This window comes from Vespa velutina, chromosome 2 (assembly GCF_912470025.1).
Source record: "Vespa velutina chromosome 2, iVesVel2.1, whole genome shotgun sequence".
Taxonomy (NCBI): Eukaryota; Metazoa; Arthropoda; class Insecta; order Hymenoptera; family Vespidae; genus Vespa; species Vespa velutina.
In genome coordinates, this window is record NC_062189.1 from 6244254 (window position 1) to 6269282 (window position 25029).

Here is a 25029-nt window from a genome sequence, read left to right on the forward strand (position 1 = left end):
CTGTGATTCTCACCTGCAACAGAAAAAAAAAAAAAAAAAAAAAAAAAAAAAAAAAAAGAAGAAGAAGAAATATTAATACCTACTTTGACGTAAATATGTTACATATAAAACTAAATGCGATTGAAATTGTCAAAAATAGTTTTAGAATAAGTTATCAGTTATATTTTATGTTATACTTTTTTTTTTTGTTATAAACTTAAGGAACAACAGGAATCGAGGATACATCGTCATAGTAAAAATTTGACTGTTCGTTCTATTTAGTTTCACGCAGTCGTAATTTTATCCCAGGACATAAAGATCGTACTAAACTAACGTAAATCTCGAAGGCTCGTTTGCACGTTGTTATACCCGTACTCCCTTGTTCCCCTTCGCCTCTGTTAAAAAGCTATCTTGACGCGGAAAATGTATGCGTATACGAGGAGGTAAATGGAGCGGTTTATTACATTGGTATTGTTCGTGGTCCGCCGTGAGCACGTTATGTGCGCGTTCTCTATCGATCGCCGACGACAATGCTCCATCTCTTCTCTACCTTTCTCTGTCACTCTTTCCGGCTCTCCATCTTTCTCATCGCTCAGAGGCAAGCTTACCCTCTTTTTTTTCTCCCCATTCCTTTGATTCCTTTCGTCTTTCTTCACTATTCGTATCTATTCTAAATACTCGCCAAGGAAGAAACGAAGACTTTCAAAAGGAAGAAGAAAATAAATCCTGTACGTTCATGGATGATCTATTTTACTCTCGTATTTCCGTTTGATTTATCGAGAAAGAGTATGCCTCTCGACGCTTTCCTATTTCGTTGTTACCCATCGTGTACATCATTCGTTACATGTCGAGTCGATTATCGAACGAGGATGAGAGAGCTTAACGAACATTGAGAACACATCGCTAATACGAATTCATCATTTGTGAAACAGATGAGTATACTCGAAGTAATCCTTGTGGAATATTAGATCGACAAGACCGTCTTGTTTCGAAAGACGTTAAGATGATGTCTATGGGAAAGTGGGTCAAATTTATCTTCTTAAAAGAGGACACACAAGATCTTACGCAAAGGGATTTTCATTCTCACGAATGATAGTTGTAAGAGGTGAGATATAGGCGTGGGTGATGTGTCACAGAGGATTCAGTCGACGGTGTGCGATGTGCGTGAATCGCGCAGTGCATAACGTAATGCTGCAAGGACGCATATTGTCGCAGCGTGCCCATTGATCACCGGATGCTGTCACAGCCTATACATCCTACACGTAAGCTCCATATACATTCTCTCTCTCTCTCTCTCTCTCTCTCTCTCTCTCTCTCTCTCTCTCACACACACATACACACATACATACACATAATCATGCTGTAAGTTGTAGGACAAGCTAGGATCATCTCATTGATGATAGTCTTGTTTCTCCGATTCGACAAACCCTTCTCAGAATAATAGATATTAGATATATTATAATGTATGTATATCATATTTTTCTTAAATATATTCCATATATCAAAATATATTATAGATATGTTATAACTAAATACAATGGATTAACTAAAAAAAAATTTCGATACACCGTAAGAAACGATGTAGCAATTACAAATTTATGGATTAATGAAAGTTGTCCTTTGTAATTCCGCTTTGTACGATGGACTCGAGAACCTGTGTTAAAGTCGAAACAGGATAATTAATTGTCCCATATTCTCTAGTGCGCATATATGCGTACTTGTAACGTCCTCCGAAAGAAAATCGCAAGAGAAACGATGCCGAGACTCTCGTTGAGCGCTGTAGGCACCAAGTGCCTATCGATGTTTCTCTTCGAGTTTACCGATGAAAATCAACGAAGACGAGAACTCTCGCGGTGTGCCGAGAGCCGGCTCGTACGGGTAACATCCTCTATGCCAAGCTTTTTTACACGAAGGAAAATTGATAGTACCTCAGTGGATTAATAGAGACGCCCGTAAAAACGTTCCTTCGTACGGACGGTTACGTACGCGCCGAAACTCTCAACGAACCGCACGTAAATCCTTCTTTCCCTTTGAACGATCTTACAATACGATCTACGGTGTCCGCAAAAAGAATCGAATGGTTTAAGAAAAAAAAAAAAAGAAAAAGAAAAAGAAAAAGAAAAAGAAAAAGAAAAACGAACAAAAAAAAGAAGAAAAAGAGATAGGCGTACCTATGCACTAAAAAAATCGAGATTCATCGTATCGACGATTCTATAGAACGATTCTATTAACGTTTTTTTAGAGGAACGTTGATGCTCTTGCTCTTTTGATAAAAACGATCACATTAAAATGTTGCCAATTTTTCGTTCAATAGAATTTTTTTTTTTTTTTTTTTTTTTTTTTTTTTTTTTTTTTTTTTTTTTTTAAACGACGTAATCATTTCCAAAGTTCGCTACTTCCTCGTGCTCCCGAAATCTCAAAAGACTCGTTTTAAAAGTTCGAAACGATTTGTTTATTCTCGACGGAATTCAATTGAACGTAAAACGAATATATCGACGATATACTAGACGATCGAATCGTCGCCAAAGTGCAGAGCAAATGCACGAAGAAGTGGATTCGTAAACTCGATGAATACGAGAAGGTGGAATTTGCGTGGAATACGTCGAACGAAAACCGGTTGGTCGCTCGGTCAGACACTCACGTTCGCTCGTACGTACGTTCATTCGTTCATTCGTCCGTTCGTTCGTTCGCCGGGAGCGAATGAGCGAGCAACTTGAGCTCGTATCGTTGCACGCTTCGCAATACACACTTTGTCTTCTTTTATACATTTCTTTCCGTTTGTTTCCTTCGCTTCCCATCATAGTTCCAAGTCTACCGAACATTGAATTTCAAATATTAAATGTAAATCCGTTTTAACGGGCGAGAAATGAAGAGAAAGATTTTTAACATATAATCGTATTAACATTGATAAAGAACGAATAATGAAATAGGACAGATAAAAAACGATACACATAAAAGATATTATATGCAATTGAAAGAGAAAGAATGAGAATTATTTTAATTTATGATAAGATAGATATAATAAAAAAGAAAAGAAAAGAAAAGAAAAAAAAAAGAAAAAAAAGAGAGAGAGAGAGAGAGAGAGAGAGAGAGAATGAAAAAAAAAAAGACGAAGAGTCGATCGTATTGGACGATAAAATCGCCAGGTTTGCGGGAATATATTTCAATTTTCGTGGGGAATGAAAAAAAGGTGGAGTTGACTATCACGAGAGAGAAAAAGGCGCGCGCACAAGAGAGAGAGAGAGAGAGAGAGAAAAAGAGAAGGGAAAGGTAGGGGAGGTAGGGCGACAATCGAAAGAGCGATAAATCCTATGCGGTCGTGTAAATAGCGTGGCACGAGTGTCGGCGGGGCATGCACTCTCTACCATCTACTCCTCCTCTCACTCTTTCTCTCTTTCTTTCTCTCTCTCGTTCAGTCGCTCTCTTTACGATCGGTTGCAATACGATATTTATCGTACACCGGCGAGGTATATCGAATAATGCGAAACGGCCGGTGCATGGAGCACGGTTTTTCATGCGGCCCGAGTGCCTCGAATCGACGCTTCAAATTAGTTTCCGTGCTTGATCGAGTATACCCCGAGTCCGGTGCAAATCACGTTGCAACTCCCTGGTCTTCGTATTTCCCTTGCACTCATCGACTGAACTAGTACTCTCTCTCTCTCTCTCTGTCTCTGTCTCTCTCTCTCTCTCTCTCTCTTTCTCTCTTACCTTCTCTCCTTTCTCGCATATCTTTGTTTGGACTCTTTTAATTATTAGTTCGTTACTAGTACCGTACCGAAAAGCGTACAGCGTTCATGCAAAAAACTGACTTTAAAATAATCGATCAGGAAGTAATTATTATTATAGAATAATGAGACTTTTTAGAATGAACGTAGTATAATGTGATTGATTTGTAATAACTTTTTAGGAGAAAAAAATTTTCTTAGATAAAACGTGTTTTCTTTTCACGTTGATTATAAAATAGCCACGTTAGACGTATCGACACGTCGATAAATGCAAAAAATAAAATACGAACCATAGACGTGATATTGATAATGAAATAATAGGTGTTTCTTTAAAAAAAAAAAAAAAAAAAGAAAAAAAGAAAAAAAGAAAAAAGAGAGAAAATATCTTAAACAAGCAAAGTGAACGTTCCTATGTCTCTCCGTTGTTGCAGCGGTGTCAATTTTCCTTCGTTATTTTCATCTACCTTAGTATCACTTATTAAATTAAACATTAAACCGTTAATTGTGAAATTGAACAACGAACAACGAATCGATATATTTAATTATAATCTTACATTATGAATTTCATTTATGTTTTATTTTATAATATTAGTTTTATGACGAATAAAAATATAACAATGTATGATCGGTAGACATTTCGATTTTTATATCGACAAAGATCTTTGTAACGTTCAAAAGAGCATGAAGAAAGTTTACAAAAACAATATCCTCCGTTCCGTTTCCATTGTTTCTAATTGTAAGTCACATGAGAAGTGGAAAAGAAAAATAAAGAGAAAAAGAGGGAAACTATGTTGATAAAGGGATGAGCACCTTTTGCCGGAGGAGTTTGAATGCTTTTATCTCAAGTACACTCTCTCTCTCTCTCTCTCTCTCTCTCTCTCTCTCTCTCTCTTTTTTGCTATCCGTAAATTTCATTTCCAAATGAGAAGGATATTCCGAACAGTCGTTTTAAACCCACCGTCTTCTTGTTCCGCCTCGTGATCGCGGAAGGAGCAAGTAGGAAAGGGTCGAACGCAAAAGCCGAATCCAAGAACGTCTGCAACGAACCGCGCTAACCGGCTTAGTCTAGTCCTAAGACGAACGATGCTAACGAATACGAGAGGAGGGAAGAGAGAGGAGAAGTCGGTGAGAAGAAAGAAAAGACTAAGAGAAAGGTCTTACGAGAAAGAGCTGCAAACAGCGAGAGGTACGACGAAATCTCTTGAGTAAAAAAAGAAAAAGAGAAAAAACAAAAAAGAAAGAAAGAAAAAGGAAAAAGTACAGAAAATGAAAAAACAAAGGGAAAAGAAGAGGCTTCACTCGTTAACGTTTCTCGCTCTTTGTTAAAGCCTCCGAGTAAGATCTCGTATTCGTGAAAGATTCGAGCACCGTTATCCCTTGATACCGTTTTATCTATTCTTTTACGTCCTTCAATCAATCCTGATTGGAACGTAAAAGTTCAAAAAGAAAGAAAGAAAGAGAGAGAGAGAGAGAGAGAGAGAGAGAGAGAGAGAGAGAGAAAAGAACGTCGAACATGGAGGTCTTTATTATTACCGTCTCTCCCGTCGTATTTTCTAATCTATTTGAATAGAAAATAAATTAGAAACGTCTTGAATTTTTAATATTTATAATTCGATTGTTACATCAAATCATGTATTAACAGTTTTAAATATATTATATTTAACTATTAGTATATATAATCAGAAAATGAATTAATTAGAGACAATAATTAATGGAGAATGATATTGTAACGTATATTTTGAATATTATATATACCTAATGATGAGACTAACGAATTAATTACATTTCCATTTGTTCCATATAATGTAACATTATTATATAGGTAATCTTGATTATTAGTCAAAAATAAAAAGCTCGAACTCGTTTTATTATCCAAATTTCATACGAGCGAAAATTAGCCTTATTAACAGTTCACGTGTCATGATTGAATACGAACGAATTTGTAATGTCGCTTAATGGTTAATCTCTGTAATGTTTATGGGAAAGAGCATATGTGATATCCGTCATTTTATTACTTTAAAAACGACTGAAACGAATTACAAATCGATCGTATGTATGCCGATAAGTTGTTCGTATGCAAAACTTTTCTTATAGACTAACACCTTGAAGAGTTTAATAGCGCATTTCATCTTGTTAGTTACATTCCTTGCAACTATTCTCGCCTCGTAAATGTAAACGCATATCGCACGCAGGAACCACACACGCAGCAGTTTCATTTCGTAACGACACAGTAGAAACTCGTTGTGCAATCGTCTTTCGTATTCGAACGTGAGCATTTATTTTATACGATATACACGATTAGATTGATTTTTTTTTTTTTTTTAATTTTCCATAGTAAAATTCGATATCGGAGAAAGGAACATGACGTTTATTATTTTAGATATTTGCATAAGCAATCGATTATTTCATCGATAAAAAAAAAGAAAAAAAAAAGACCAAGAAACATTCAAAAATTGTATCATGAAAAGAAATAAACTCTTCAATTTTCGCTTTCTATGAACTTCACGAAATTCGAATTTTATAATCATGCCTGACTTTCATTTTCTCCAGAGTTAAAAAAAAATCAAAAACATATAAAGAACGCGTTCACGAAGCCGGATAATTTTTCTCCGGATCATCGATTCTCGTATCGTTTCTACAAAGGATAATAATAATAATTTACATCTTGGAAACTAAGCGCTTACACGATTCGAAAGTCGCGATGAACGACGAATGTTGAGAGTAGATCTCTCGCGGTCGGTATTGTTCCTTCCTTTTACTCACCTACACTTCTCTCATCTACGTTTAGTAACGCGAAATATTTTCACACCCCCTTTGAGAATTTCCAAGTCACGATATTGGATTTGCACAATCGATGAAATCGATATAAACGCGTTCTCGAAGTTTCGCCAGGAGGACCGAAATGTCAATCGATCTTTTTCCTCTCTCGACGAAAGAGTTGTAGTGAGGGCGAAACAAAATGCCAGAGATCTCTCTTATGTGCCGGACCTCTTTTATTCCGTTATAAACTGATGATATATAAATGTGCACACACGCACATACACACACACATATATATATATATATATACATAGACTTACATATAGCTATATAAATATGTGTACATGCAAAATAAGCGTTCAAGTTTATATATGTGTGTATATGTATATGTATATTACAACGGCACGTCCAATGAATTATTACTCGTTATCGGTGCGAACAATGGAGTCGTAGCTTTAAAACCGTACAAAGCGCTGTGGTTGTACTCACTGAACGATAGTATTATTTCACAGATATCTAATTAACTCCGCTCGCGTTCACTCCGATTGACTTTTCTTTTATCTCTCCCATCCTCCCTCAATCTTCTTTTCTGTTTCTTCTTCGGACTTTTCAACGCCGCGTCGCGCCGCGCCATTCACCACGAAAGATGCGGCACTCCTCTCTCGACCTAAATATCGAGATGAGCTCGAAAGGAATTCTTCAACGAAAGATCTTCAAGATCTTAACGTTTAACTTTTAGTTCGATAATACAACATATATACTGTATACTCTGATAATTAGTTCGAAGGAGAAGGATATGTCGTAATCGCAAGAGAATTTTCAATCGAACGAGAGAAAACGAAAAGACGATTAGAAGGGATAACTTGTGATATTGATCAAAGGAAAAAATAACCAATGAAAATAATTTCAAAGATGGTTTCATGATATTTTTTTTTAGAAATCGTAAAACAACCGTATGAAGTCACTAACGACTACATAAATTAACTTCATGCTCGCGTTCTCAAAATCTCTGGCAACTTTTTAAAAAGAAAAAGAAAAAGAAAAAGAAAAAGAAAAAGAAAAAAAAATCAAATCTCGAGATCACGCTTCGTTACCATAAATTTCATTATCACGATGCGGTCTTGAAACTGACGCGTCTTTCGGAGTAGAGCGACGAAAAATTTTTCTTTCTTCTTCTCTTCTCTCTTCGAGAAGGAAAGAAAAAGAAGAAAAAAGAAAAAAAAAAAAGACGAAGAAATCCTTGGAAATTCGTCTTCCTCGAGAACAGGAACACGTTCTCGGACTATCGCCGTTATCTCTTCGCGTCCTTCGAGAGAAAGAGAAACAAAAAGAGAGAAAGATAGAGAGAGAGAGAGAGAGAGAGAGAGAGAGAGAAACTAGCCGCTTTACTCGGTCGTGCAAGCGTCCTCTTGGTCGGCGGCAACGACACAAAGGAAAGCCCAAAGGCTGGTAATTACCAGCCATGCCGGAGAAAGGATTCCTTCTTTCGCTTGCGAAAGCACGCCGTAGCTACTCGTACGCGCAAAAACTCGCTCTCACTGGTATATTCTATCCTTGTGTCCACAGTTTTCCATTCTTGCGTTGTTGTTGTTGTTGTTGTTGTTGTTTGGACTGTCTTTATTATTTTCAACATCTTTTAACAAAACTTCTTATCACCGTTAAAATGAACTCTAGCTGGAGCACGTAGTGTATTGCAAAACCTATTTGATGAGTTTATAGAAATAAAAATGATATAAGAAAGAAAAAACGGGATAAAAATTCTTTCAAGCATTTCAACATAGTTCGCGTTAAGTCGCAAACAAAAATATCAACGGCCAGAGCTTCAACTTACGTAATCAAGTCGTGAAACTCGAAATCTAATAAGAAATTCAGATGGCAAAGGACCGTATCACGGTCGACCAACGTCGAACACACCCTCTCTTTCTCTCTCTTTCTCTCTCTCTCTCTCTCTCTCTCTCTCTCTTTCGTTCTTTTTCTTTCTTTTTCTCTGTATCGCGCTTCTGGAGAATGATTCATCGTCTTCTTTTCCTCAAAAACTTCACGCCAGTTCAACTTGACATAGAGAGAACCGAGTCCAAGCTGCATCACCGGCGCGTTCGCGTCAACTTTTCAGTTGGCCGTTCATCATTCCTTTCTCTTTCTCACTCTCTTTAGCTTGCTCGTGCACCAGAGATTCTACTGAACCAAAAAACAGAAAAGGGCAGAGAAGAAATAAAAAACACGGAAGAGAAGGGGGGTTGAAAAAGAAAGAAAGAGAGAGAGAGAGAGAAAGAGAGAAAGAGAGAGACAGAGGCAGAGAGTGAGAGAGAGAGAGAGAGAGAGAGAGAGAGAAGACACGTCACGCCGGAACGCGACGCTATTGTACACAAAACCGTGAAGGATTATCCATCCTCGCGCATGCTGCGTTTCTCATTGTTCTCTTTTCTTTCTTTCTCTTATTATCTCTCATGCTCGTTCTCATAAACGTCTCCAGTTGCAATCCGCATAACACCCGACATTCGACGACTTTCGAGGTCCAATAGCCAACAGAAGATAAGAACTTTATCTTGACGCAAACGTTTGTGTCATTTATTAATGAAAGCTCATATGAAGATGATTAAACATAAGGGAAGAGTGTATTTTCTTCTACCAATGACGGATTTAATGCGAGTGCATTAATTATTATCATTGAAAATGGAACAAATATAATATCATTTTTTATAAAAGAATCCATGTCCATATGAAGATAACAAAACGATCGCTTTATGCATATATTCGATGTAATTTTTCGTTCTCTGAAATAAATCATGATATATATATATATATATATATATATATATATATATATATTTTGTTTTTTTTTTGCGATATGAGAGTGTTTTTACAAAGACTGTATGGAAGACATAGTTTTGTAATCTTTTCATAAAAAATGGAACTCGGATATTCGGAAAATTGATGATTAATATTGTATCTGTAAAGAATAATTGTGTCCGTAATACAGAAAATAAATCGTATAACGTCAATGAACAATTTATTCATTACCTGTAAACAAAAGAGAAACTTGTATTGTAAAATATTTAAAAGGAAATAGATACATTTCTAGCAGATAAAAAAGAAAGAAACGAAATTTATTGAGTATTTAATCGAAAAGAGGCTAGAGATTACAATCGTATCCATGTTAATTTCGAGTTTCAGGCTCATAAGTTCGCGATTCATAGTCAGATCTCACATCGATTCTTATTTCGATTGCTTTTAAACCTTCGACACTCCTACAAAGATCGAAACGTGGTTATGCACGAGAAACCGAATTCGCATTGACTTTCCTAAACTGATAAAATCCAAAGAACAGTAACTAGAAATTCAGACATCGCTCGGAGCTATAAACGTTTCCGCCTTTGCAACTGAAAAATTGAAGCAAAAGAGAAAGAAAGAAAGAAAGAGAGAAAGAGAGAGAGAGAGAGAGAGAGAGAGAGAAAGTAGGAATTCTATCGTACTCCCTTCCTTTATCGTTTCGAAGGTGGCTAGCCGTTGGTGGCTCAAGAGGCATTTGTTCCCATTGACACAAATCGTGACGCCTTATCAGCCGTCTACATGCTGCCTCTGAGCGTGCGGATCTTTCGAGAGGCTGGGAAACGCGCGGATTCTCTCGCGACGGAATCGAGAACGCGAGGTGCCGCGCGAACAAACGATATAAGGAGAGAGAGAGAGAGAGAGAGAGAGAGAGAGAGAGAGAGATATGAATAGAGAAAAGTCACTCGAAGAAGGAGAAAAGATTTGCGATTCGACGGCAAGAGAGAGAAAGAAAAGGACGAGAGCGTCGAAAGGTTTCTCGGATTCGACGCGTTGCTCGATCGCTGATCTACGGTGTCACGGGACGATCCATGGAAATCTAGAGGGTCGATCGACGATAGGATAAGGATGCAGAAGAAGGCGGACTGCGGTTTACGACCCACGCGAGATCGACCCTCTCAAGAATCTTTCTTTTTCTTTTTTTCTTTCTTTTTGTTTCAACTTAGCTTTCGAGTTAAAGAAGGAAGAACGAGATTCGAGGAAGAAAGAGAGAGAGAGAGAGAGAGAGAGAGTAAGAAGATTCGTTAAGTTAAGAGAAGAGCCGCGACGTTTTTTTCAGACAGTAGACGCATTCCAGCGCGTCGACGGGACGATATCATCTCTCGATGTCTCTTCGCTTCAACTCCTTTTCCTTCCTCCTCTCGTCCTCTTTCTTTCTTCTCTTTGCTTTTTATCCCATCTTCTTCGTCTTCTTCTTTTATACGTCATCACCACCGGATTTATTCCGTCAAGCGAGGTCTTTGCAGACTGAAAACTGCTACCTTGATCAACAGTCCCAACGTTCACGATATTTTGCAAACAAAAAGGAGTAAAAAAAAAAGAAAAGAAGAAAAAAGAAATAAAAGAAATATCCCGATAAAGATTGAAAACTAATGATGGCCATGCAGGATAGAACAAACTTTTACAAGCGATGTATTTAATGATTTGCCGAGAATAAAAAATAAGAATAAGAGAATATCGAAAAGTTGGATCGATAGTTCATTTAACAAAGGATGAATTTATCATGATAAACGGGACAATAAATTCTCACGATCGTAGAGACGCTTCTTCCGACTTCGCTTAACCCTTCATTGACTTTCCATTTCCGAGCGTCGAATCTCTCACTCTCAACGTTCCGCGAGGAGGATCATCCGACTCGACTGTCTTTTCAACGACCAACTCGTTCCTTCTTCTTCTTCAGTCTCGCGTGGAGTCGGTCCAACGAGGACTGAGGTTAATCGCTATTTGACCCAATTTTATTCTCGCGCTTAATGCGCGCACTACGCCCAGAACAATGGAGACTTTAAACGTCATATTCTGGCACCGCATTCGCCGTCTTTCTCTCCTTTCTCCCCTCTCTCTCTCTCTCTCTCTCTCTCTCTCTCTCTCTCGTTCTCGCTAATTCGCCTTTACGAATCCTTTCTAATGTCCCACGAACTCGATTCAGAGATTTCAGGATAACGAGCTTGCGAATCGACGATTACGGGACTTTCCTCTGTCTTAACCTTAGAATCATTCTCCTCGCCGCACTTTCCGCAGAGAGAAGATTCTTAATTGCAATTAGTCACCAATCAGGCGCACGCTCACTCGATCTACTGAGAATCTTAAAGACTTAACAGATTCCTTTTTGTAACTTTTGAATGTAGGAATTTTCTTTTATACTCCGAGGATTTCTTTCTTTATTTTAATCTTTCCTTTTTTGCGTCAAAAAAGTAAATCTGCATTTATTTTCTTGACGTGCAATTAATTACAATGTTGATATATCTAGACGTAGGTAAATTGCATCGGTTCGAAATTAATTTGAATTTTATACTGAGAGAACGATTGATCAAATAATTCGTAAATTTCTCAAAGACTTTTTGAAAGTTACAAGATCCAGTCATCTAGGAGGGTCGATCAATGTCCTGCGTTCATCTTTTGGTGCGAGACTCCAGCCGTTCGCTTTCGAGGCCGGCCAATTAATTTCTCAGCTGGTCTTATCGAGATTCCTCGGCGATGGTTGCGAGCGAGAACGTTCGCGTCGAGCTTGGTTTATTCCTGGCAGTGCAAGAAAGAAGAAGGAGAGAGATAAGTAGAAAGAGTAGAGGAAGAAGAGACCGAGGAAGCAGAAGAAGGAAGAAGAAAGAAATAAATATAAGTAGTGGAAGAAGCAGCCACGGCGACGAAGGAAGAAGAAGAAGAAGAAGAAGAAGAAGAAGAAAACGTAAAAGCGGGGAGGATCCATTCGCGAAGAAAGAGAGAGAGAGAGAGAGAGAGAGAGAGAGAGAAAGAAAGAGAGAGAGAGGGAGGGAGCTCGAAGAGCCTGTAGAGTCGAGGTCAACGTTCTATGGTGGTACATTGCCTCGAGGAGAGAAGAGAAAAGACTTGCACGAAGCAGAAGAAGAAGGAAGAAAGATATAGAAAATAAGTACGCGAAAGACTGAGAGAGAAATCTTGAACGGCATTATAGCGATAGAAAGAAAGAAAGACAGAAAGAGAGAGAGAGAGAGAGAGAGAGAAATATATATATATATATATATATATATATAGAGAGAGAGAGAGAGAGAGAGAGAGAGAGAGAGAAAGAGAAAGAGATAGCATGAACGAGTCGGCGGGAGAAGGTCAGAGACGAAGAGGTGGACGAGCGAGATAAAGAGTAAGGAGTCGGAGGTAGAAGAAGAATGGCGGCGTGGCCGGAGGAGAGAAGCGTACAGACTCGAACGGCAGGTGCATCCGATGCATGCAAGTCAAGAGAGGATAGCGCGAAAGAGCGAGAAAGAGCGAAGGTAGACTCGCGAACGAACTTGGATTCCCCATAATTACGGCCGTTCCTCGAGTTACGACCGATTTCCTGATTTTTCGTACAACTAACGACGAGCTCGCGCTACGAAATACGCTCATTCGGCAAATTTTTAGAACGTATGTATAGCCAGTTATGTACACAGACATGTGTTCTCTGGCAATCAGGTCAAAAGATTCAAATTAAAGGCCAATGATTTTTGTTTAGAAATCTCTCCCCTTTTCTTCCTATTCCTCTCCTTCACTTTCCTATCTCTTCTTCGTTTATCTTTCTCCCGTCCTCACGACTCCAAAGGAATATTTATTTTACAAGCGAGAATCGCACCGACGTTACATTGCGCTTTCGGCACATTAATCAACGCTCGACGTTAACTTTCGGGATCGATAAACTTTTGGGTCGGTGTAATTAGCTATTTGCGGGTTGATGTGTTTTAAATAGTTTCGTTACGATCCGATGAAGTTAGAGTTTCTTCCTTCGAATGATAAATACGAAATATCGTTAAATCCAAGCTCTCTTTCGTATCATACATGGAAATCTGATATATATATATATATAAATTATTTGAATAAGCATCTGATTAATCAAAAGTTTGATAATTATAAGCATTTATTATAAGCAGAATCAAGACGATAAAAGATTATGAAGCGATAGGCATCGCATCAGTTTGTGGAGAATAGAAGGTTTCATTATTTGTCTCGATTAGCTAAAAAGCTGACATTTTAAGGGGAACTACTTTAAGTTGATAAAACGATCTTCCTTTCGGAGAAAGACGTACGAACCGTAAAATCCACATAATCGATGACTTACCAACCTTACCGCTATTGAAAAAGTCACGAAAAAAGTCGCAAGTCTCTCTCGTTCTCCTTCTCTCTATTTCTTCTTCTCTTTTGTTAGCAAAAAAGTAAAATACGAGTCGAGAGAAATGACGAGAGCTCCCCACAATGCTCGAATGGCCATCAACTGACGAGCGAGCCGGTTAAAAAAGATTATCGTTGGTGGGACATAAATCAGCATTACATAAATTAACGTTCGCACCACTTTCTCCTCTTTGCATCGCGATGAACATAACGCCCACGTTCCTAAGACTTGAATGCAGAAACGAGTTACCCTCTGTCCTCTACGATGATAATAACGCGAGGATCATCTTCGATAGACGCGTAAAAGTCATTGGATCACGTTGCCAATCGTGCAGCTTTAATACTTCGAGACTCGCCTTTAACTCAAAATAACGTATTGTCGATTGTCGATTTACCGTAAATGATTTAACGTATATATTAACCAGGAATACGAAAAGCGGAGAAGGAACTCCGAATAATATCCAGGCGAAACGAGCTCCGCGAAGGCACTCGACGACGAGCTTTTGCGCTTTCTTGGATATTACGTACACTTACGGCACGACGATGTTAAATTAAAGGGTTCAGTACGAGTTGGAAACCTCCAAGAGAAGTTGGCCCGTTCTTCGGCTATTCTACGACGTAATTCAGAACTTGCTCGGATTAGTTGTAACTCATGGTACAACCCCCTTGTTTTCTCTTCCTTCTCCCTCTTTTCCCCCTCCTTTCAACCACTACTCTTCTCACTATTTCTTCTTCGAGCGAAACTCGTATCGACTTCGATATAAAACGATTCTTTACCTGCCCTCTTCCTTTCAAGCACCAATTACACGAGAAAAGATTTATGCGTCGTTATCCTTAGCTTTCTACTATCACTATACGGAAATATCGATTACGATTTTTGCAGTAATTAAATTAGTGAAACTCTTGATTTTGTATTTCCTCGTACCTTCCATAAGAAGACCATAAATAATAACTTGCTTAAACAATATTTCATACAAGGATAACACATAATTACCATGGTCGATTTAATTAAAATTTCATTCTCAATGAAAAATAATGTACAAATTAAAGAATTCACTTAATCGTTTCCGTTTCCGAACAAGAATCATTAGATTTGATCGTGAACGATAGATCTCGTTATAAAACTTCCGCAAAAGCCGACGTGTCCGGTCGACAGGAGGATTTACAATCAACGTATTATTGGCCATTAATTATCGGCACACTGCCTATCGCGTCCTATTGACTTTCCACCGATTAATATAGGGTGCTGCAGCTCCAGGGCACGCCACCGATTTAAATTGCACAATGTGCGCCATTTCACGAATCGGTGAGCGCGATTATGATTAATTTTGCCGATTCGATCGAAACCAAGCATTTCAAAGACAATAAATTAATATCATCGATATATAAGTACAACATGGGGAAATGAAAAAACATTTGTTCCACTTAGTCTTTTCATGTTCTTTCGATAGCCACGTTTCATGAAACAACATTTTATCCGATCTAAAGAAAAGAAAAAATTCTTATCGACATCACGATGTTTTTCTTCTATGAAACACGAAGAAGCTTATCTCAAGTCACGATGATAGAAACTCCAAGAAATATGTTCAAGGTGCGAGAGCGGAATCTTATCTAAGCCTATTCAAACAGGAAGGGAAATACGGTTAATATACTCTTCGAGTGAAGTAAAAGGAAGGTAGAAATTACTTAGAATTTCAATTTACTTTTTTAAACTACACGATATTACACATATGCACAAAAAAAAATTATATATATATATATATATATATATATAATATATTTTTATAATATATATAATTGTATATCTTTATAATTAACGAAGATAATACCAATCTTTAATTGAAAATAAATGGATAAATTTGTATTTTCTCTTTGATACGCTACGTTCGAGATAATCCACACTTTCTGTTACATCTTTTCTCTTTTCATTTATGCGAATCCATTACAATCTGCTTCCTTTTCGAGTATTTCTTCTTGGTTTCAAAAACTCGTTAAAATTCGTAGCACTAACATAGCCAGTCGTGTCCTGCTTTTAAACGTGAACATTTCATCGAAATAATAATACCGTGTCCGTGATATTTATTTCCCACTCGCTGCTCGTAGAGAGATTTAATAAGATACGTTTACTAAATCAGCTCAAATAAGCCAGCATATTGTACTTTACACTTCTTAAAATATAACTCAACATTCAGTTTAAATTAATATTTCGAAAAAGTTTCATGATATAACCTTTTGAAGTAAATTTAATTAATCCGAAGAAGAAAGAGTTTTCATTAAAAACAAAATGTAAAATTTTTACAGCAATATTCTCAGTATAATGGTTGTCCTTTTCTTTCAGATTAAATTCGTAATTATTAGAAATATTAAACAAAAGATTATTTTATTTAATTTGTTAAAAGAGCGACGAAAAGGTACAACGATCATTGCTTTTCCCACCTTTTCTATCTTATGAAAATGAATCTTTCGGATTGCAGGCACGCTTTTACGAAAGGAGAAAAAATAAAAAGAAAAAAAAAAAAAAAAGAAAGAAAGAAAGAAAGAGTGGGAAAGGAAATGTTTTCCTAAAGCAAGAGACTCCTCGGGCAGTAGCGTGACAAACGACGCTCCGCAAAAAGCTTTCATACGAAATCGCATCGTCCGGGCGCGGCGCTTTAACGAGCGGAAGACACAACTATGAGAGGAGGAGAAGGAAAAAAGAGGAGCTGGAAAGTACTTGGACGAAAATATTGTCTGAAAAAGGAGGAGAGGACGTAGAAGAGAGAGTAATAAGACTCCCGCGCGTATTTCGGTGCTTCATCCTTCTATACTTTTTTTGTTGTCCCTCTGAAGCTGAGAATGGATGCGGTCTCGTACCGTGATTCTTTCGATCAACTTTCAGCGATCACTCAAACAAATTTTTGGGGAATTTTGGTTGGTATATATAAAAAAAAAAAAATTAAAAAAAAATTAAAAAGAAAAAAAAAAAAAAAAAGCTTTTTTTTTTTTTAAATAAAATCTCAACATCTCGTAAAAACTCCGCAAAAAATTATGCGTTAATTCGGTTATTTTAACTTTTATTTATTTATTTATGTTTTTTTTCCTTAATTTTTCATTTTCGTTTAATATCGAAATTATCTTCTACTTTTTGCGGATAAATTTTTAAATTACCAATCGCAACATTCATGTAATATACGTACATACGTATTAACGTCTAAAACAGCTTTCGTACTTTTATCGAATGTAGGAAAACTTTTGCGTGAAGTCGACGGTTTTCAAAGTTTGCGATTATGTCGTAAAAGCCGAGTTCACGTAGGAAGGCTATAAAGAAAGTTCCCCGGATAATTATATCTTGTATCGGTCGTTCAATCAAATGCGACTGAGATGCTAGGATATCTACTAGAAGATTATAAAACTTCGGTTAGATCGAGAGAACAGGTTGACTCGTGCGCTGTAAAGTAAAATTAAAGAAAACGTTGGAAATAATGGCTATTAATTTATCGAGTTTTCCAAAAAGTATCATTAATGCTCTGGCAAACAATAACGTTGATCTTATTTTTAATAGTTCTTGACGTATTGCCGCAATTTCAACTTCGATTGGTTAATTGATAATCATTTAAGAGGCACTTTCTATCTAATAGAGAAATTCTTACTAATAAATCAATCATGTTATCGTGACATTAAGAAACTCAATTTTACGATACATTCTGATAGTTCGAGCCTTCAGCTAGTGATTTATCTCATCGATTTTTCAATGTATATGCACTTGATAAATGCATCTTTACTGAAGCACTTTGCTCTACTTTCGATTGACAAATAGGAGATACGTAACGAACCATGGAAATTTGAATAAAGAAGTATTCACGAACTGAGTTTTTACGATAAAAATCATGAATACGAACGTAAAAAAAAATTCTGGAATCCTTTCTCTCGAGCATTCGGAAACAAAAGTCAAAAAAATTCATTGATAAAAGGATCAAACGAAGCGAAAGACAGAATTCAAAATACATTCTATTTCGGACGATTTTCCACGTTTAAGAAAACTTCAATGAAACACAAAAGAAGATTTTTCATGGAATGTTTGCGATATAAATATAAAAATCCTCGAAATCGTCATTCTTTTATATTTTTATTTTTTTTTTTTTTTGCGAAGCACGAAACGACAAACTCTTTTCTAAATCGATATATAATACTGAAATAAAAAGAACAAGAAAAATAGGAGCCAAAAAGTGTTTAGGTCAAAAAAAAACGAAAAATAAAAAAAAATAAAAAGAAAGGAAAAGAAAATATGACCTGGAAACCCACTTGTTGTTAAAATAATACCGGTCCCTTTGGAGAGTAAGAAAACGCGATGCGCTCGAAAGGAGGAATTGGAGCGTCTTTAGTGACAGTAATTTGAAACGACAGGGTTCCAATTAAAGCTCTTTAGGGGTAGGTCGGAAACTGTTGGTAAGACAGCATCAACGGCTCCCACTTGCCGCCGGCGAACAATGTCGAATTCAGGTGCCTTAAACCTCTGCCCTTTCTTGCTTTCTCTCTCTCTCTCTCTCTCTCTCTCTCTCTATCTATCTTTCTTCTCTCTTTTCTCACTCTCTCAATCCCCCTCCTGCACTCGTTCCTGCTTTACCTCGTTCTCCATCTCCTACGGCTGTCTTGAAACTCCATGCCACGGTCCCGAATTTACATATCGTTTTATAATGGGCGTACCGCAATTGAATTTAATCCGTGAGTTACGGGCGACAGGTAGAATGCTTTTATAAATATTTAGCTTCCGCATGCAGGTACATCATTGATCGAAATTGCTTTTGTACACTGAGAATACGTAGAAATGATTTTGATTATCAGTTTACACAATGTGACATTAATAATGGATATTATAGAGAGTGATAGAGAGATAAAGAGAGAGAGAGAGAGAGAGAGAGAGAGAGAAAGATAATTTTTTTGAAAAACATAATTCTCTTTGAAGAATTTTGAAAATGCGAATACAAGAGTCTGTACCAAAGTGAAATGTAATTACATAAAAATATGTAAAACAGCAGTAGAAGTATTAAAAGAATAAAAAGAAAATAAGAAAAGAAGCAAAAGGTGAGAATTCTTGAGAAATTACGAAATGGCGACGTTCTTCGCTCGACGAAGTAGATAACGAACAACATAAAGGGTCGAGAAAAGAAATGGAAAGGAAAGAACCTTTACATTTCCGTCAAGTCTCCTCGCTTTTATGTATAAAAGACGCCCGTTAAAATTTCGTAATGTCCAATTGCCGTACCTCTTACAACTTGGATTTCGTATTAAATCAAGAAAAAGATAAATTAAATATTTCATTGACGTTACCTCTAGCAATAATCTCTAGCAAGTAGAAAGATTTCAAGTAAAGACAAAAATCGAAAGAGAGAGAAAGAGAGAGAGAGAGAGAGAGAGAGAGAGAGAGAAAACTAAAAAAAAAAGAGAGACAAAGAAAAAGAGAACAAAATTATGTATATTTATCTCGTTTAAAGTTGTTACGAGTGATATAATTACTTTAAATCCTTTTTTTTTTTCGTTTAATTTATCCTTATTCGTTTAATTAAATCCTTCTCTTTCACGTTTACATCAATATTTCAACAATTTTTATTACAACCATTAAAGGAAAACCTATAATCTATATAGATAAAATATTAACGATAAAGAATTGATTATAAATAAATTGAAATTTTTCTAAACGATAGTGCATGGAAAAACTATGTATTAGAAATAAACGAACTGAATGTTTTTTTATCTCCTATTCGTTTATATGAACGCTGTTCGCTTCGTATAAAAAGTGAATAAAGCGGCAATTAACATTAATTTTATTACATTCTTCGTATATTTTTGTCATTTAATCGACTTTGCGTCTATTTTTTTTTTTTTTTTTCTGAAGTCGATTGATATCTGATCAAAGGAAACTATGAATTCACGATTTATCACGTCTTCGTGAGAATTTATGCGAGGAACGATCAAAGTGAGTAAGACGAAAGAGCATACACATATTTCCAGGTCGTGCGAAGGATACACATCGATTTCCAACAAATACAAGATATATCGTACTAGCCCAAAGGCAAAGTCATTTTTCAGAAAGCCAAGCGAATTCTAAATATGACGAAAACCGAAATGAAAGGAGCCGCATTCCTACGAAGCGATCATGGAGTACCAGTGAGAAACTCGTTGCGAGCAACCGGCAAAGAGAAGGAGAGAAAGAGGGAGAACTGCAATTCGCGCAGATTAATAGTCGGTGAGATAGCAACGTAGTTGGCCATAACGGGTCAGAATTTTCCTTTGATAAGAACCGTTCTCTCGCTATCAAGGATTAACGGCTCCATGGTGCGAACGGGTCGACGATTTTTTTTCAAAGAAATTCTTAAAATGAAGATGGTTGTTTCATTTTTTACGGAAATCAACGAAAAAAACATGACCATTGGTAAATTTTGTATTACAAGTTCTGAGGAGTAAAATAAAACTTAAACTGCAAAAAGTTAATTACTCGATATATATATATATATATATAAACAACTTAGTTGTAAAAATTAATAAAAATAAAAAATGTTGTTTTCGTATTAATCGCATTACTTCGTATTGTTAAATTGTACGGAACAAACATTTCTGCTACTAGTAAAGTTTTCAATGTTCGGTGTGTAGGAGTTTTCGACAGTTTGAATTTTAATTAGAAAGTTACGTGGTTTTAAAGGTCAAAGAGAATAACTTCAATGAACTTATGTTGCTTAAAATTTTTCCTTTTTCATGCTTACGAGCGTACACTTCCGCATCCTTTATACTCAATTTATTATTCACACAGAAATGGCAACGTACTTTCGAGAAATTGTAAAAAATAATTAATCTAGTTTCCGTGCAACTAGATATTTACCCATACACTTTATCCTCTCTCTCTCTCTCTTTTTCTTTGTCCTTTTCATAGTTGTTATTTACTTCATTATATATACATGTAGAAAAGTAGAACCTTTAAGATATTAACCATGTAGTGCATTAAAAATCTGAAGTTCTGAGATACCCTACAGCTATTATCTCAGAACGTTGTACTGAATCTAATAACCAAGTAGGAGTTATAACAACGCGATCGAATACCGTTATATGTTTTATAAATCGTTCAATATAAAACGAGAGCAATACGTGATTCGAGGAACGATAGGATAAGGAAGAATATTCGATGAATGTTCCAGTAAATAACGCCCGAGCTACGTTGGGAAACCCGATAATAAAGAAAGACATGGAGAGAAATACATGGGAGACGGTGATGGTGGATCGACGAGAAGTGGTATTGTTTTCTATTTATAAAATCAGTAAACCGGTCTGGATAGGTCTGGTCATTGACAATGACTCATCGGCCAGACGTTCGTCCTGCGGATCCTCGAGTCGTTGACTCCTCGAACGATCCGTTCTGTGATGTGAGATGAAACGAGATAACACGAAGATCTTGCGGGTAAGAGAAGGATGAAAAACGAAAGTCACGGAGCAAAGCTACTAATTTTCCCTTCCTTAATGCATCATCGCACTTGGACGAACAAAATTTTTTTTTTTTTTTTTTTTTTTTTTTTTTTTTTTTTTTTTTTTTTTTTTGTAATAAAATTCCTCCATGTAATGTTACAATGAACACTAACGAATGTTCGATCTTGTTAAAAAATTATCATCGCTCTTCCAATCATTTCTACATACATATGCTAACACATTTAAACCACAAATCGATTATCAACGTTATAGACGATTGGTTCAATGATACTAAAAGTACTTTTTTTAACAAGCTACATCAATGTTCCATTATAGTAATATATATTTCTAACGCAATTGTAACTCGATTTACAAGTAACGAGTACCTTGAAATACTCATTTATTCGCAATTTCATTCGATCGAACGAACATCGAACCGACGCTTTCAATCCGATTCATCGATCGCGTCACAATCGACGTTGGTCATGGTCATCATGATCGTCTCTCGGTCTATGCACTCGATACTACGAACGATACTCGATAGTCTGCGCGACGGACTGTACGAAGCCATAACTATATAGGGAAAGATAGGGTAAGAGAGAAAGAAAGAAAGAAAGAAAGAGAGAGAGAGAGAGAGAGAGAGAGAGAGAGAGAGGAAGACCAAGACAAATACGCAGACACATGGACGACGATATCGATATATTCACACTTGGACCAACGTGTAAACGGCGCGCAAAGATGTTCATACGTCGCGTATTGCGTATCGAGCATGCAATCGATAATCCACCCTTCTCCGTTTTGTCTTCGTCAGACGAACAAGCGTCATCGATTTGACTCGCACCGTCTTTCTTCCGGCACTTTCTATCGAGTTACCATAATTTTGGTCTTCGATCATAAATCATCGATTATCGGAGCTTGACGACGAGTCGAAATAAATGTGTCCGAAGAGGAGAAGAAATGCTGTTTACTTTGTCCATCTCTCTCTCTCTCTCTCTCTCTCTCTCTCTCTCTCTCTCTCTTTGGTTGTTTATACGCTTACATAAAGTATTTTCCCTTTAAGAAACCAAACTCATGACGCTCCTTACAATTCTCGATAAAGAACTGTCACTAAGCGAGATAATATATATATATATATATATATATATATATATATATATATATATATATATATATATATATATTTATCGTTTACCAGTAATATTATCCGATAAAACAACACATAATACGTATAGATCATACCCATAAAATGTCAATGTATTTGTAAATTTGAAAGTATTATAGATATATCTTTCTCTGAAATAATCTCCTAGTGTTTAGTTTCGTAAAATAAACGATCGAATAAATGACGTGATGATATTTTTCAAACGAATGAGATTATTCACGATCGTTTTAGAATTTATGAATTATGAATATTTCAAGATTGACTTAGTCAATGTTTGAACAATTTTGTATTATTTAAAATATAAATATTCAAGGAGAAAGGAGTACGAAAAATATGATAAAATCGAGAGTTTCTTTATAAGACAACCAGCAAGGTGGGCGCCATAGTTAAAAGCCGAGTGTATCGTTCTACCTGCCTCTCTTATCCCGAAGGAAGTAGCCGATAAAACTGGTTTGACGGGTGCACCGAGGTCCCCGTCCAGTTACTCGGTAGGATGTCTCGTGTTTGGCCAAGTCTCGCCCTTCTGTAGCACACCGGAGAATCCCACCAACTAAAGTTTATAAGTACTAACACTACTGTACCCTACTGGTATCGACTGTAAGAGACTAAGACCATCTTCTCACCAACAACGCCGTCACGGTCGAACGTTCTCATCGAGACGCCAAGGCATCGCCATTCACCAGAGTCTGCGGCCAAGAAACAGAGAGAGAGAGAGAAAGAGGGAGAGAAAGAGAGAGAGAGAGAGAAAGAGAGAGAGAAGGATCCGTTCGCACGAAATATAGCTGTCGCGAACGAGTTTTTTTAAAAGTCCCTGAACCAAGGCTGCTTGTATACATATACATACATATAACTATACTTTTTAAGAGGCTTTACTCGTATTCTTCGAGATCTCTCTTTTCTCCTGAGTTCGTCCTCTTTCCTAACTAATGAGTAATTTACTAAAAATATCGAAGTACTACGCCAACGGAAGTCTGAAGGAAGATAAAGAGTTTAACGAAACTTGGCCTTCCTTTTTCCCATGATCCCCTTATTCAATCTTCTTTGTTAAATTTAAAAAGATTTTACGTGATTATAGTTTTAATAACATATCCGAAATAATTGTCTATCATTAATAAGGAATATCTTTAAGAACAAAGGCCTTTGTTCGTGTTTTTACAATAAAACAGCTCGATTGAAGCGAACGACGTAAAAATAATATATTATTATGAAATTTCGACATTTTTATCACAATACCAACTATATTTTTTGTTCTTTTAATAAAGCGTGAATTAAATCGGACTATGTCTCAATGTCTTGACGTAAAGACATTAATAACGTTCGTTTCCCTGACGTGGGAGACCGGTAATTAGACAGCCAGTGCTTTACTGATTTCTCATGTCACCGATGCAATACATCGAACTACTTGGAATTTCTCTCGAGATTCGTGCAACGAATAACTCGTTCTAACTAGAACTTTGCTATCTTTCCAACCTGAAATATTAAATCGTTGCTTCAGCAACATGGATGCGTCAGGGAATAGGAACGCGCTAGATGATTTAATGAGTTTATAGAATAATGAGCAAACTGAGTTCCTAAAAGGTTGACAAGTGGTACTACTCCTTTACGTATACTATTTTCATATTTTTTCCCTTGACTTATCAAGGTTTTTTTTGCAACTATAAAAAATTAAATAAAAATATGTATAAAAGAAAGACAACATGGTGTTAACTTGTATAACTTCTTTGCAATTAATTCGAATAGAAGTCTCGGGAAAGCCGGTTCTTTAAGCAGTTTCATTGGTCGATCCCTTCACCAGGAAAGATACTGAGGACATCCGTCTTCGCACCGACAAAACTAACAGCGAACCACTCGAATGATTCACGATGGTACACGTAGGAAAGCTCGACTCTGCGATTTATAATAATGAACGGCTCGGCATCTCTCTTTCTTTCTACGTCATGCTGATGGGTCATCGTGACTTCGAGAAGCATAAATTCGTTATGTTCCCGTGACAGAACTCGCGAAATCGACTTAGTAATTACTGAGTATTTGCGCGACCTCTTTTCTTTCTTTATTACGACGCTGAATGCACGACATCAACGACGATGTCGCTTACGAAATGTTCACGATAAAAAAGAAAAAAAATATATAAATAAAATAAAAAAAAAAAAAAAAAAAAAAAAAAAAAAAAAAAACAAAAAATAAAAAAAGAAGATAATAAAGAAAAGGAAAAAGCCGAATGAACGTGTAATTTCTATGAGATCCATGAAACTTGATCCCCCGTTTTCAAGCCGACATTTTTACAAGCTGAAGATAGTATCGAGACTCGTCGCAGCTCACGTAAATCACACGATTACGAGCGTATCTCGCTCGATACCGATACCATCTTCTGTATAATTATAAAATTCATTTTCATTTCATTTTCCTTCGCTACGCGTCTCCGGTTCATTATCACGGCAACTCGATCGAATTTACACAACCGAGCTATGGATTGTGTTATGATCGTGGATTAAGGACATGAGAAACCTAGGAAAATGATAATCAAATGTTTGAATTTATTTGTAACATATTAACGAAAGAAGAGATTTTTCTTGTTAATTCTCATGCAATATCTATCTCAATAATGAACGTTTCTCTTTTTTTCAAATTAATATCTACGATAAATGTTTCGTATCACTTGTAAATTTTCTTCTAATAATGATATCGTATCTTCTATTAGTATAAGATTTAATTATTCTTCTCAATACGTCTAAATGGTCATTGAGATAATGCGAATAAAGGAATCGCAAACGAAACCATTAAATTCTTACTGCTGATTCTAATCTTGCA

The 25029-nt window shown here is 36.5% G+C and overlaps 1 protein-coding gene across 11 annotated transcripts in view; it reads right to left on the reverse strand.

Moving 5' to 3' along the window:
* Positions 1 to 25029, reverse strand: part of LOC124946400 (fat-like cadherin-related tumor suppressor homolog) — a 298435-nt gene that overhangs the window by 199082 nt on the left and 74324 nt on the right. Inside the window, exon 1 of one of the 11 annotated variants that reach the window (XM_047487031.1) lies at positions 8296 to 8314. The exons of the other annotated variants lie outside the window; for them this stretch is intronic. The gene's annotated coding sequence lies outside the window, so the exon portion shown is untranslated. Of the gene's footprint in view, positions 1 to 8295; positions 8315 to 25029 lie in introns of those variants that run through there. 11 annotated transcript variants of the gene reach the window in all.